The following is a 16,067-nucleotide window of genomic DNA, read 5'->3' as shown; positions in this document are numbered from 1 at the left end:
CGTCAGTGTCCCTGCTGATTTCATCTGTGGGAAGTGCACCCATCTCCAGCACCTCAGAAACCGCGTCAGGGAACTGGAGCTGGATGAACTTTGGATCATTCGGGAGGCAGAGGTGGTCATAGATAGAAGCTTCAGGGATGTAGTTACTCCGAAGAATAAAGATAGATGGGTGACGGTGAGAGGGGCTGGGAGGAAGCAGTCAGTACAGGGATACCCTGTGGTCATTCCCCTTAGTAACAAATATACCGCTTTGGATACTGTTCGGTGGGGGGGGACTTACCAGGGGTAAGCCATGGGGTACAGGTCTCTCGCACAGAGTCTGTCCCTGTTGCTCAGAAGGGAAGGGGGGAGAGGAGTAGAGCATTAGTCATTGGAGACGCCATAGTTAGGGGGATAGATCGGAGATTCTGTGGGAACGCGAAAGACTCGCGGTTGGTGGGTTGCCTCCCAGGTGCCAGGGTGCGTGATGTCTCAGATCATGTTTTCAGGATCCTTAAGGGGGAGGGGGAGCAGCCCCAAGTCGTGGTCCACATAGGTACCGACGACATAGGTAGGAAAAGGGATAGGGATGTAAGGCAGGAATTCAGGGAGCTAGGGTGGAAACTTAGATCAAGGACAAACAGAGTTATTATCTTTGGGTTGTTACCCGTGCCACGTGCTAGCGAGATGAGGAATAGGGAGAGAGAGGAGTTGAACACGTGGCTACAGGGATGGTGCAGGAGGGAGGGTTTCAGATTTCTGGATAATTGGGGCTCATTCTGGGGTCGGTGGGACCTCTACAAACGGGATGGTCTACACCTGGACCAGAGGGGTACCAATATCCTGGGGGGGAAATTTGCTAATGCTCTTCGGGGGGGTTTAAACTAGTTCAGCAGGGGCTTGGGAACCTGAATTGTAGCTCCAGTATACAGGAGGTTGAGAGTAGTGAGGTCATGAGTAAGATTTCAAAGTTGCAGGAGTGTACCGGCAGGCAGGAAGGTGGTTTAAAGTGTGTCTTCTTCAATGCCAGGAGCATCCGGAATAAGGTGGGTGAACTTGCGGCATGGGTTGGTACCTGGGACTTCGATGTGTGGCCATTTCGGAGACATGGATAGAGCAGGGACAGGAATGTTTGTTGCAGGTGCCGGGGTTGAGATATTTCAGTAACCTGAGGGAAGGTGGTAAAAGAGGGGGAGGGGTGGCATTGTTAGTCAAGGACAGTATTACGGTGGCAGAAAGGACGTTTGATGAGGACTCGTCTACTGAGGTAGTATGGGCTGAGGTTAGAAACAGGAAAGGAGAGGTCACCCTGATAGGGATTTTCTATAGGCTTCCGAAAAGTTCCAGATATTTAGAGGAAAGGATTGCAAAGATGATTCTGGATAGGAGCGAAAGCAACAGGGTAGTTGTTATGGGGGACTTTAACTTTCCAAATATTGACTGGAAACGCTATAGTTCGAGTACTTTAGATGGGTCTGTTTTTGTCCAATGTGTGCAGGAGGGTTTCCTGACACATTATGTAGATAGGCCAACGAGAGGCGAGGCCGTATTGGATTTGGTACTGGGTAATGAACCAGGACAGGTGTTAGATTTGGAGGTAGATGAGCACTTTGGTAATAGTGACCACAATTCGATTACGTTTACTTTAGTGATGGAAAGGGATAGGTATATACTGCAGGGCAAGAGTTACATCTGGGGGAAAGGCAATTATGATGCGATGAGGCAAGACTTAAGATGCATTGGATGGAGAGGAAAACTGCAGGGGATGGGCACAATGGAAATGTGGAACTTGTTCAAGGAACAGCTACTGCGTGTCCTTGATAAGTATGTACCTGTCAGGCAGGGAGGAAGTGGTCGAGCAAGGGAACCGTGGTTTACTAAAGTAGTCGAAACACTTGTCAAGAGGAAGAAGGAGGCTTATGTAAAGATGAGACATGAAGGTTCAGTTAGGGCTCTCGAGTGTTACAAGTTAGCTAGGAAGGACCTAAAGAGAGAGCTAAGAAGAGCCAGGAGGGGACATGAGAAGCCTTTGGCAGGTAGGATCAAGGATAACCCTAAAGCTTTCTATAGATATGTTAGGAATAAAAGAATGACTAGGGTAAAAGTAGGGCCAGTCAAGGACAGTCGTGAGAAGTTGTGCCTGGAGTCCGAGGAGATAGGAGAGGTGCTAAATGAATATTTTTCGTCAGTATTCACACAGGAAAAAGACAATGTTGTTGAGGACTGAGATTCAGGCTACTAGACTAGAAGGGCTTGAGGTTCGTAAGGAGGAGGTGTTGGCAATTCTGGAAAGTGTGAAAATAGATAAGTCCCGTGGGCCGGATGGGATTTATCCTAGGATTCTCTGGGAAGCTAGGGAGGAGATTGCTGAGCTTTTGGCTTTGATCTTTAAGTCATCTTTGTCTCCAGGAATAGTGCCAGAAGACTGGAGGATAGCAAATGTTGTCCCCTTGTTCAAGAAGGGGAGTAGAGACAACCCTGGTAACTATAGACCAGTGAGCCCTACTTCTGTTGTGGGCAAAATCTTGGAAAGGTTTATAAGAGATAGGATATATAATCATCTGGAAAGGAATAATTTGATTTGAGATAGTCAACACGGTTTTGTGAAGGGTAGGTCGTGCCTCACAAACCTTATTGAGTTCTTTGAGAAGGTGACCAAACAGGTGGATGAGGTAAAGCAGTTGATGTGGTGTATATGGATTTCAGTAAAACGTTTGATAAGGTTCCCCACGGTAGGCTACTGCAGAAAATACGGAGGCATGGGATTCAGGGTGATTTAGAAGTTTGGATCAGAAATTGGCTCGCTGGAAGAAGACAAAGGGTGGTGGTTGATGGGAAATGTTCAGACTGGAGTCCAGTTACTAGTGGTGTACCACAAGGATCTGTTTTGGGGCCACTGCTGTTTGTCATTTTTATAAATGACCTGGAGGAGGGCGCAGAAGGATGGGTGAGTAAATTTGCAGATGACACTAAAGTCGGTGGAGTTGTGGACAGTGCGGAAGGATGTTACAAGTTACAGAGGGACATAGATAATCTGCAGCGCTGAGCTGAGAGGTGGCAAATGGCAGAAAAGTGTGAGGTGATTCATTTTGGAAGGAATAACAGGAAGACAGAGTACTGGGCTAATGGTAAGATTCTTGGCAGTGTGGATGAGCAGTGAGATCTCGGTGTCCATGTACATAGATCCCTGAAAGTTACCACCAAGGTTGAGAGGGTTGTTAAGAAGGCGTATGGTGTGTTAGCTTTGTTGCTGATTTTCTCCTTGGTTCAATTGCTCTGTTTTTTATTTTTTATTTAAAAAATTTTTTTTTTTTACAATACAGCGCAGTACAGGCCCTTCGGCCCACGATGTTGCACCGAAACAAAAGCCATCTAACCTACACTATGCCATTATCATCCATATGTTTATCCAATAAACTTTTAAATGCCCTCAATGTTGGCGAGTTCACTACTGTAGCAGGTAGGGCATTCCACGGCCTCACTACTCTTTGCGTAAAGAACCTACCTCTGACCTCTGTCCTATATCTATTACACCTCAGTTTAAAGTTATGTCCCCTGGTGCCAGCCATATCTATCCGTGGGAGAAGGCTCTCACTGTCCACCCTATCCAACCCCCTGATCATTTTGTATGCCTCTATTAAGTCTCCTCTTAACCTTCTTCTCTCCAACGAAAACAACCTCAAGTCCATCAGCCTTTCCTCATAAGATTTTCCCTCCATACCAGGCAACATCCTGGTAAATCTCCTCTGCACCCGCTCCAAAGCCTCCACGTCCTTCCTATAATGTGGTGACCAGAACTGTACGCAATACTCCAAATGCGGCCGTACCAGAGTTCTGTACAGCTGCAACATGACCTCCCGACTCCGGAACTCAATCCCTCTACCAATAAAGGCCAACACTCCATAGGCCTTCTTCACAACCCTATCAACCTGGGTGGCAACTTTCAGGGATCTATGTACATGGACACCTAGATCCCTCTGCTCATCCACATTTTCAAGAACTTTACCATTAGCCAAATATTCCGCATTCCTGTTATTCCTTCCAAAGTGAATCACCTCACACTTCTCTACATTAAACTCCATTTGCCACCTCTCAGCCCAGCTCTGCAGCTTATCTATATCCCTCTGTAACCTGCTACATCCTTCCACACTATCGACAACACCACCGACTTTAGTATCGTCTGCAAATTTACTCACCCACCCTTCTGCGCCTTCCTCTAGGTCATTGATAAAAATGACAAACAGCAACGGCCCCAGAACAGATCCTTGTGGTACTCCACTTGTGACTGTACTCCATTCTGAACATTTCCCATCAACCACCACCCTCTGTCTTCTTTCAGCTAGCCAATTTCTGATCCACATCTCTAAATCACCCTCAATCCCCAGCCTCCGTATTTTTTGCAATAGCCTACCGTGGGGAACCTTATCAAATGCATTGCTGAAATCCATATACACCACATCAACTGCTCTACCCTCGTCTACCTGTTCAGTCACCTTCTCAAAGAACTCAATAAGGTTTGTGAGGCATGACCTACCCTTCACAAAGCCATGCTGACTATCCCTGATCATATTATTCCTATCTAGATGATTATAAATCTTGTCTCTTATAATCCCCTCCAAGACTTTACCCACTACAGACGTGAGGCTCACCGGTCTATAGTTGCCGGGGTTGCCTCTGCTCCCCTTTTTGAACAAAGGGACCACATTTGCTGTCCTCCAGTCCTCTGGCACTATTCCTGTAGTCAATGATGACATAAAAATCAAAGCCAAAGGTCCAGCAATCTCTTCCCTGGCATCCCATAGAATCCTAGGATAAATCCCATCAGGTCCCGGGGACTTATCTATTTTCAGCCTGTCCAGAATTGCCAACACCTCTTCCCTACGTACCTCAATGCCATCTATTCTATTAGCCTGGGGCTCAGCATTCTCCTCCACAACATTATCTTTTTCCTGAGTGAATACTGATGAAAAATATTCATTTAGTATCTCGCCTATCTCTTCAGACTCCACACACAATTTCCCATCTCTGTCCTTGACTGGTCCTACTCTTTCCCTAGTCATTCGCTTATTCCTGACATACCTATAGAAAGCTTTTGGGTTTTCCTTGATCCTTCCTGCCAAATACTTCTCATGTCCCCTCCTTGCTCGTCTTAGCTCTCTCTTTAGATCCTTCCTCGCTACCTTGTAACTATCCATCGCCCCAACCGAAACTTCACACTTCATCTTCACATCGGCCTCCTTCTTCCTCTTAACAAGAGATTCCACTTCCTTGGTAAACCACGGTTCCCTCGCTCGACGCCTTCCTCCCTGTCTGACCGGTACATACTTATCAAGAACACGCAGTAGCTGATCCTTGAACAAGCCCCATTTATCCAGTGTGCCCAACACTTGCAGCCTACTTCTCCACCTTATCCCCCCCCAAGTCACGTCTAATGGCATCATAATTGCCCTTCCCCCAGCTATAACTCTTGCCCTGCGGTGTATACTTATCCCTTTCCATCATTAACGTAAACGTCACCGAATTGTGGTCACTGTCCCCAAAGTGCTCTCCTACCTCCAAATCCAACACCTGGCCTGGTTCATTACCCAAAACCAAATCCAATGTGGCCTCGCCTCTTGTTGGCCTGTCAACATATTGTTTCAGGAAACCCTCCTGCACACACTGTACAAAAAACGACCCATCTATTGTACTCGAACTATATCTTTTCCAGTCAATATTTGGAAAGTTAAAGTCTCCCATAATAACTACCCTGTTACTTTCGCTCATATCCAGAATCATCTTCGCCATCCTTTCCTCTACATCCCTAGAACTATTAGGAGGCCTATAAAAAACTCCCAACAGGGTGACCTCTCCTTTCCTGTTTCTAACTTCAGCCCATACTACCTCGGAAGAAGAGTCCCCATCTAGCATCCTCTCCGCCACCGTAATACTGCTCTTGACTAGCAGCGCCACACCTCCCCCTCTTTTGCCTCCTTCTCTGAGCTTACTAAAACACCTAAACCCCGGAACCTGCAACATCCATTCCTGTCCCTGCTCTATCCATGTCTCCGAAATGGCCACAACATCGAAGTCTCAGGTACCAACCCACGCTGCCAGTTCCCCTACCTTGTTTCGTATACTCCTGGCATTGAAGTAGACACACTTCAAACCACCTACCTGAACACTGGCCCCCTCCTGCGACGTCAAATCTGTGCTCCTGACCTCTATACTCTCATTCTCCCTTACCCTAAAACTACAATCCAGGTTCCCATGCCCCTGCTGCATTAGTTTAAACCCCCCCAAAGAGCACTAACAAATTTCCCCCCCAGGATATTTGTGCCCCTCAGGTTCAGATGTAGACCATCCTGTCTGTCGAGGTCCCACCTTCCCCAGAAAGAGCCCCAGTTATCCAAAAATCTGAATCCCTCCTGCCTGCACCATCCCTGTAGCCACGTGTTTAAATGCGCTCTCTCCCTATTCCTCATCTCACTATCACGTGGCACGGGCAACAACCCAGAGATAACAACTCTGTTTGTTCTAGTTCTGAGCTTCCATCCTAGCTCCCTGAAAGCCTGCCTGACATCCTTGTCCCCTTTCCTACCTATGTCGTTGGTACCAATGTGGACCACGACTTGGGGCTGCTCCCCTCCCCCCTAAGGACCCGGAAAACACGATCCGAGACATCACGTACCCTTGCACCTGGGAGGCAACATACCAAACGTGAGTCTCTCATGCTCCCACAAAATCTCCTATCTGTGCCCCTGACTATAGAGTCCCCAATTACTAATGCTCTGCTCCTCTCCCCCCTTCCCTTCTGAGCAACAGGGACAGACTCCGTGCCAGAGGCCCGTACCCCATGGCTTACCCCTGGTAAGTCGTCCCCCCCACAAGTATCCAAAGCGGTATACTTGTTTCTCAGGGGAACGACCGCAGGGGATCCCTGCACTGACTGTTTTTTCCCAGTCCCTCTTACAGTTACCCACCTATCTCCAATCTTTGGTGTAACTAATTCCCTGAAGCTGCTATCTATGACCCCTTCTGCCTCCCGAATGATCCGAAGTTCTTCCAACTCCAGCTCCAGTTCCCTAACTCGGTCTTGGAGGAGCTGGAGATGGCAGCACTTCCTGCAGGTAAAATCAGCAGGGACACTAACTGCATCACTCATCTCAAACATCCTGCAGGAGGAACATTGCACTCCCTTCCCTGCCATTCCTCTAACTTTCTACCAAGATCTGGCTAACAACTAAATTAACTTTTTATAAAAAATAATAATAATATACTAAAATATGGTACTTACCTCAGACCAATGGGTTTTATTATTAGGTTAGAGGAGGAGGGCGGGTGGGAGACACTACATGTGTAGTGTCTCGGGTTTCCTCTCCACCAGAATTTATTGGTGAGGGTCTTCCCAGACGCCCGCGGGTCGACTTCCTGTTCCCGCCTAAAAAACTAATTTAAAAAAAAAAGAAAAATTCTCAGCTCCTGCTGAAATTGACTAACCAGCCAGCTCCACTCCCGCCGAAATCGACTGGCCTGCCCCTGCAAAGACAAGTGCTTTTAAAGGTTGACTTACCTCCCAGCAGCCACTTCCGCACTGCTCCCGCTGAAACTGACTCACCAGCTGTTCTCACGCCGAAATCGACTGGCCTGCCCCTGCAAAGACAAGTGCTCTTAAAGGTTGACTTACCTCCCAGCAACCTCCTTCCGCAGTGCTCCCGCTGAAACTGACTCACCAGCTGCTCTCCCGCCGAAATCGACTGGCCTGCCCCTGCAAAGACAAGTGCTTTTAAAGGTTGGCTTACCTCCCAGCAACCTCCTTCCGCAGTGCTCCCGCTGAAACTGACTCACCAGCTGTTCTGCCGCCGAAATCGACTGGCCTGCCCCTCCCAGCAACCTCCTTCCGCAATGCTCCCGCTGAAACTGACTCACCAGCTGTTCTCCCGCCGCCGTTTTATTACCTTTGCTCTCGAGTCGCCAGGTATCTTTATGATACCGCCACGAGGTTCAAGTCCGAGTAATGATCAATAACCCAATACACCGATTAGTAAGATTTAAATCAAATCACATTTATTATACACAGTAATCGCTACTCATGCACAAATTCTACGTCTAAGCTACTTCTACAACTAACAGGCCTATACTTAGCTTCGGACTGGCCCACCAGGTCAGGGAAACAAATGGCCTTTTGTTTGGGTTCTGAACCTGCGGGATTCGAAGTTGGTACGGATTGGTAGCTAGGAGCGCCTATCTCGTAGCGAGCATTGAAATAAGACTTACTTCGTCGGGAGTCACTGCACCGGTCACGGTCAATGTTGATTCGTGTTGCTGGGTGACCCGGGCAGGAAGAAGAGAGTGAAGAGCGATTTGAACTTGGGGCTTAACTCTTATAGTCCCCGGGGGCTTCCCGCCTTTCGGGGCGGACCCTGTAACTGGTCCCAAGTGATTGGACTTTGTCCCAATCGCTTGGTTCGATTTTCTCCAATACTGGAGCGGTTCCCTGATCGATGGGCGGTCTTGAGGTGCTCGTTCACCTCCTTTTGTGTCGGCTCCTGCTGGCGCCGGGGAGTCTGGCTTTGCTTTGTGTGTCAAAATGTTACTTATTGTTCCCGGGGATTGCTCATCAGTATGTAGATGGCTGTTACTTTGTTATGCTGATGGTCGCTGGTATCGATGTTGTCTGGTTTTTGCTGAGGTAAATACACAGCAAACCTGCAGCCGCTGGGTTCTGTCTTGTTGGCTGATTTTCCCATCAGCCTTTGCCGTTCGCCATTTTAAATCGGGAGTTGGCCAATTTAGGTGGCTACAGCTTTTATTGGTAGAGGGATTGAGTTTTGGAGCCATGAGGTCATGTTGCAGCTGTACAAATCTCTGGTGTGGCTGCATTTGGAGTATTGCGTGCAGTTCTGGTCGCCGCATTATAGGAAGGATGTGGAAGCATTGGAAAGGGTGCAGAGGGGATTTACCAGAATGTTGCCTGGTATGGAGGGAAGATCTTATGAGGAAAGGCTGAGGGACTTGAGGCTGTTTTCGTTAGCGAGAAGAAGGTTAAGAGGTGACTTAATTGAGGCATACAAGATGATCAGAGGATTGGATAGGGTGAAAAGTGAGAGCCTTTCTCCTCGGATGGTGATGTCTAGCACGAGGGGACATAGCTTTAAATTGAGGGGAGATAGATATAGGACAGATGTCAGAGGTAGGTTCTTTACTCAGAGAGTAGTAAGGGCGTGGAATGCCTTGCCTGCAACAGGAGTGAATTCGCCAACACTAAGGGCATTCAAATGGTCATTGGATAGACATATGGACGAGAAGGAAATAGTGCAGATGGGCTTCAGAGTGGTTTCACAGGTCGGCGCAACATCGAGGGCTGAAGGGCCTGTACTGCGCTGTAATGTTCTATGTTCCATAACTCCCACACTCTCGGGATAACTTCCACATTCCCGGGGATAACGCCCAAACTCCTGGGATAACTCCTGCACTCCCGGGATAACTCCCACACTCCCGGGATAACTCCCACACTCCCGGGGATAACTCCCACACTCCCGGGATAACTCCCACACTCCCGGGATAACTACCACACTCCCGGGATAACTACCACACCCCCGGGGTAACCCCCGCACTCCCTGGATAACTCCCACACTCCTGGGATAACTCCCACACTCCCGGGAATACACCCACACTCCCGCGGATAAATCCCACACTCCCGGGATAACTCCCACACTCCAGCGATAACTCCCACACTCCCGGGGATAACTCCCGCACTCCAGAGATAACTCCCACACTCCCGGGGATAACTCCCGCACTCCCGGGATAACTCCCACACTCCCGGGGTTAAGTCCCGCACTCCCGGGATAACTCCCACACTCCCGGGATAACTCCCACACTCCCGGGATAACTCCCACACTCCCGGGGATGTTTAATGATAATAATCGCTTATTGTCACAAGTAGGTTTCAAATGAAGTTTCTGTGAAAAAGCCCCTAGTCGCCACATTCCGGCTCCTGTTCAGGGAGGCTGTTACGAGAATTGAACCCAGCACTTCTGCCTACGTTCCCACACTCTAACTCCCACGCTACTGGGGGGGGACCCCCAAAATAGTGCCCAGCATCGGCCACTCGCCCGACTCGGACCGCCCGCACACATAGCCCCCAGTCCCGAATGAGGCCCCCCCCCTGCCCTCTGATTGGCTTGCCCCCGACTGTGGTCTTGCGTCTTTCCCGAATGGCAGGACCACATTAGAAATACGCCGTTGGGAATTCCGCCGGTTGGGACTGGATCACCGCGGGCCGGGCCGGGTGGATACGCGGCGCGCCGTACTCCCCGGGCACGCCGCTTTACGGGGTTGGGGGGGGGGCAAAGAAATGCGGAACCGGCGCCTCTACCTATTCCGTGCGGTAAAACGGATTCTCCGCCCCGGCGCAGGTCGCAATTTTGGCGTCGGGTACGGAGTATCCAGCCCAGAGTGTTCGTAAACCGAGACCTCAGACCCAGCACCAAGCTCATGGTCTACAGAGCAGCCGTGTTCCCCGTCCTCCTGTGTGCATCAGAAACGTGGACAATGTCCAGCAGACACCTCAAATCCCTGGAGAGATATCACCAACGCTGCCTCCGCAAAATCCTGCAAATCCACTGGCAGGATAGTGAGTGTCCTCTCCCAGGCCAATATCCCCAGTATCGAGACACTGGTCACACTGACCAGCTGTGATCGACGGGCCGCACTGTCCACATGCCCAACACAAGGCTCCCAAAACATGTGGTCTGCTGGGAGCTCCGCAATGGCAAGCGATCCACGGGAGGGCAGAGGAAACGCTACAAGGGCACTCAGAAAGCCTCCTAAATAAATGCAACATCCCCATCGACACGCGGGAATCGCTGCCTTAGAACGCACAAACTGGAGAAGGAGCATCGGCGAAGTTGCTAATCGCCTCGAGCGTCCCAATTGTTCTGTTGAATGCTTTTAGCGAGAGCAGTTTATCACCGTCCTTTGAGACGAACACATAATGTAACTAGATCTGGCTGCAGATTTTACCAGCTGTCCAGGCTTTAAGCTGCTCACAGGCAAGGGGGATACACACATAATTCCCTGGTTAAACAATCTTTCCATAAACACTAAACCAACTGTTGGAAAACTGTTCAGCCATTTACTGCATTAAAAATGAATAAGTTTCTGTGGATGACCTCATCAAGTCATGGAGTTATAGAGTCGTACACCGCAGAAAAGGACCTTCGGCCCACCGAGTCCACACCGACATCTCGAGCTAATCCCATTTTCCAGCACTTGTCCCATGTCCTTGAATGTGATGATGTTTTGAGTGCTCATCCAAGTGCCTTTTAAAGGTTGTGAGGTTTCCCGTCTCCACCACCTTCCCAGGCAGAACATTCCAGATTCTCACCACCCTCGGAGTGAATTTAAAAAAAATTAAATCCCTCGGAATCACCTGCCCCTCACCCTAATACCCCTCCCCCTTGTGATTGCCCCCTCAACCAAGGGGAACAGCTGTTTCCTATTTACTCTGTCCCCTTTTCATAGATTATCATAGAATTTACAGTGCAGAAGGAGGCCATTCGGCCCATCGAGTCTGCACCGGCCCTTGGAAAGAGCACCCGACCCACGGTCAACACCTCCACCCCATCCCCATAACCCAGCAACCCCACCCAACACGAAGGGCAATTTTGGACACTTAAGGGAAATTTGTCATGGCCAATCCACCTAACCTGCACATCTTTGGACTGTGGGAGGAAACCGGAGCACCCGGAGGAAACCCACGCACACACGGGGAGGATGTGCAGACTCCGCACAGACAGTGACCCAAGCCGGAATCGAACCTGGGTCCCTGGAGCTGCGAAGCAATTGTGCTATCCACAACGCTACCGCGCTCAATCTTATAAACCTCAATCAGATCCCTCCTCAGCCTTCCATACTCAGCCTTCTCTGCTCTAAAGAAAAACCTATCCAGTCTCTCCTTATAGCTCAGATGCTCCATCCCAGGCATCATTCTGGTGAATTTCCACTGTACCTCCTCCAGTGCAATCACCTCCTGCCTATAGTGAGGTGACCAGAACTGCACACAGTGCTCCAGCTGCGGCCTAACCAACATTCTGTACAGCTCCAACATAACCTCCTTGCTCTTATATTCTAGGCCATGACCAATAAAGGCAAGTGTCCCATATGTCTCAACTACCCTATTATTCACCGGCTCTTCCACCTTCAGGGATCTGTGAACAAGTACTCCACGATTCATCTGTTCCTCTGGGCTCCCTGGTGTCGTGCCATTCATTACATACTCCCTTGTCCTTTTTCTTCTTCCAAAGTACATTCCCTCACACTTATCAGGGTTAAATACCATCTGCCACTGCTTTGCCATCTGACCAACCCATCTACATCTTACTGTAGATTTTGATTTATTGTCACTAAAGCAAAAATTATTGTCAGTGCAGAGGATACCGGAAGTCTGCAGAAGGATTTGGATAGGTTAGGTGAATAGGCTAGGGTCTGGCAGATGGAATTCAATGTTGCCAAGTGTGAGGCTATCCATTTTGGGAGGAATAACAGCAGAATGGATTATTATTTAAACGGTAAGATGTTAAAACATGCTGCTGTGCAGAGGGACCTGGGTGTGCTGGTGCACGAGTCGCAAAAAGTTGGTGTGCAGGTGCAACAGGTGATTAAGAAGGCTAATCGAGTTTTGTCCTTCATTGCTAGAGGGATGGAGTTCAAGACTAGGGAGGTTATGCTGCAATTGTATAAGGTGTTAGTGAGGCCAGATCTGGAGTATTGTGTTCAGTTTTGGTCTCCTTACCTGAGAAAGGACATATTGGCACTGGAGGGAGTGCAGAGGAGATTCACTAGGTTGATCCCAGAGTTGAGGGGATCAGATTATGACGAGAGGTTGAGTAGACTGGGACTGTACTCATTGGAGTTTAGAAGGATGAGGGGGGATCTTATAGAAACATATAAAATTATGAAGGGAATAGATAGGATAGATGCGGGCAGGTTGTTTCCACTGGTTGGGGAAAGCAGAACTAGGGGGCATAGCCTCAAAATAAGGGGAAGTAGATTTAGGACTGAGTTTAGGAGGAACTTCTTCACCCAAAGGGTTGTGAATCTCTGGAATTCCTTGCCCAGTGAAGCAGTTGAGGCTCCTTCTTTAAACGTTTTTAAGAAAAAGATAGATACCTTTCTAAAGAATAAAGGGATTCGGGGATATGGTGTACGGGCCGGAGAGTGGAGCTGAGTCCACAAAAGATCAGCCATGATCTCATTAAATGGCGGGGCAGGCTCGAGGGGCCAGATGGCCGGCTCCTGTTCCTAGTTCTTATGTTCTTATGTTCTTACTTCACGTATACCGAGGTGCAAAATATTTGGCAGGATTCTCCCCTACCCGGCGGGGCGGGGGGTCCTGGCAGGATGGAGTGGCGTGGGGGGGGGGGGGGTGGGGGGGGGGGGGTGCACATGTGCCATGAGGAACTGCACCCCAGCAGGATCCCAATTTCTGGTCCAAGGCTAACCTCCGCCTCGGCCCCTCCGATAATGTCCAGTGCCCTCTATTCTGCTCACAGTGCAGCACACCCTCAGCACTGACCCTCTGACAGTGCAGCACTCGCTCAGTACTGACCCTCTGACAGTGCAGCACTCGCTCAGTACTGACCCTCTGACAGTGCAGCTCTCCCTCAGTACTGACCCTCTGACAGTGCGGCACTCCCTCAGTACTGACCCTCTGACAGTGCAGCACTCCCTCAGTACTGACCCTCTGACAGTGCAGCTCTCCCTCAGTACTGACCCTCTGACACTGCAGCACTCCCTCAGTACTGACCCTCTGACAGTGCAGCACTCCCTCAGCACTGACCCTCTGACAGTGCAGCACTCCCTCAGCACTAACCCTCTGACAGTGCAGCACTCCCTCAGTACTACCCCTCTGACAGTGCAGCACTCCCTCAGTACTGACCCTCTGACAGTGCAGCACTCCCTCAGCACTAACCCTCTGACAGTGCAGCACTCCCTCAGTACTACCCCTCTGACAGTGCAGCACTCCCTCAGTACTGACCCTCTGACAGTGCAGCTCTCCCTCAGTACTGACCATCTGACAGTGCAGCACGCCCTCAGTACTGACCCTCTGACAGTGCGGCACTCCCTCAGTACTGACCCTCTGACAGTGCAGCTCTCCCTCAGCACTGACCCTCTGACAGTGCGGCACTCCCTCAGCACTGACCCTCTGACAGTGCGGCACTCCCTCAGTACTGACCCTCTGACAGTGCGGCACTCCCTCAGTACTGACCATCTGACAGTGCAGCACGCCCTCAGTACTGACCCTCTGACAGTGCGGCACTCCCTCAGTACTGACCCTCTGACAGTGCAGCGCTCCCTCAGTACTGACCCTCTGACAGTGCAGCGCTCCCTCAGTACTGACCCTCTGACAGTGCAGCTCTCCTTCAGTACTGACCCTCTGACAGTGCAGCACTCCCTCAGCACTGACCCTCTGACAGTGCAGCGCTCCCTCAGTACTGACCCTCTGACAGTGCAGCTCTCCTTCAGCACTGACTCTCGGACAGTGCGGCACTCTCTCAGTACTGACCCTCTGACAGTGCGGCACTCGTTCAGTACTGACTCTCGGACAGTGCGGCACTCTCTCAGTACTGACCCTCTGACAGTGCGGCACTCCCTCAGTACTGACCCTCTGACACTGCAGCACTCACTCAGTACTGACCCTCTGACACTGCAGCATTCCCGCAGCACTCACCCCCTGACAGTGCGGCACTCCCTCAGTGCTGACCCTTTGACAGTGCAACGCTCCCTCAGTACTGACCCTCTGACAGTGCAGCACTCCATCAGTACTGACCCACTGATAGTGCAGCGCAACCTCAGTACTGACCCTCTGACTGTGCAGCACTCCCTCAGTACTGACCCTCTGACAGTGCAGCACTCCCTCAGTACTGACCCACTGATAGTGCAGCACGCCCTCAGTACTGACCCTCTGACAGTGCGGCACTCCCTCAGTACTTACCCTCTGACAGTGCAGCACTCTCTCAGCACTGACCCGCTGACAGTGCAGCACTCCCTCAGTACTGACCCTCTGACAGTGCGGCACTCCCTCAGCACTGACCCTCTGACAGTGCAGCACTCCCTCAGCACTGACCCTCTGACAGTGCAGCGCTCCCTCAGTACTGACCCTCTGACAGTGCAGCTCTCCTTCAGTACTGACACTCGGACACTGCGGCGTTCTCTCAGTACTGATCCTCTGACAGTGCGGCACTCGCTCAGTACTGACCATCTGACAGTGCAGCACGCCCTCAGTACTGACCCTCTGACAGTGCGGCACTCCCTCAGTACCTACCCTCTGACAGTGCAGCACTCCCTCAGTACTGACCATCTGACAGTGCAGCACGCCCTCAGTACTGACCCTCTGACAGTGCGGCACTCCCTCAGTACTTACCCTCTGACAGTGCAGCACTCCCTCAGTACTGACCCTCTGACAGTGCAGCACTCCCTCAGAACTGACCCTCTGACAGTGCAGCGCTCCCTCAGTACTGACCCTCTGACAGTGCAGCGCTCCCTCAGTACTGACCCTCTGACAGTGCAGCTCTCCTTCAGTACTGACCCTCTGACAGTGCGGCACTCGCTCAGTACTGACTCTCGGACAGTGCGGCACTCTCTCAGTACTGACCCTCTGACAGTGCGGCACTCCCTCAGTACTGACCCTCTGACAATGCGGCACTCCCTCAGTACTGACCCTCTGACAGTGCAGCACTCCCTCAGCACTGACCCTCTGATAGTGCGGCACCCCCTCAGTACTGACCCTCTGACACTGCAGCATAGAATCATAGAATCATTGAAGTTTACAGCATGGAAACAGGCCCTTCGGCCCACCCAGTCCATGCCGCCCAGTTTTTACCATTAAGCTAGTCCCAGTTGCCCGCATTTGGCCCAGAACCCTCTATACCCATCTTACCCATGTAACTATCTAAATGCTTTTTAAAAGACACAATTGTACCCGCCTCTACTACTACCTCTGGCAGCCCATTCCAGACACTCACTACCCTCTGAGTGAAGAAATTGCCCCTCTGGGCCCTTCTGAATCTCTCCCCTCTCACCTTAAACCTATGCCCTCTAGTTTT

Source organism: Scyliorhinus torazame, chromosome 1 (assembly GCF_047496885.1).
Source record: "Scyliorhinus torazame isolate Kashiwa2021f chromosome 1, sScyTor2.1, whole genome shotgun sequence".
NCBI lineage: Eukaryota > Metazoa > Chordata > Chondrichthyes > Carcharhiniformes > Scyliorhinidae > Scyliorhinus > Scyliorhinus torazame.
The sequence above is the reverse complement of the archived record's forward strand: the minus strand, read 5'-3'. Positions refer to the sequence as shown.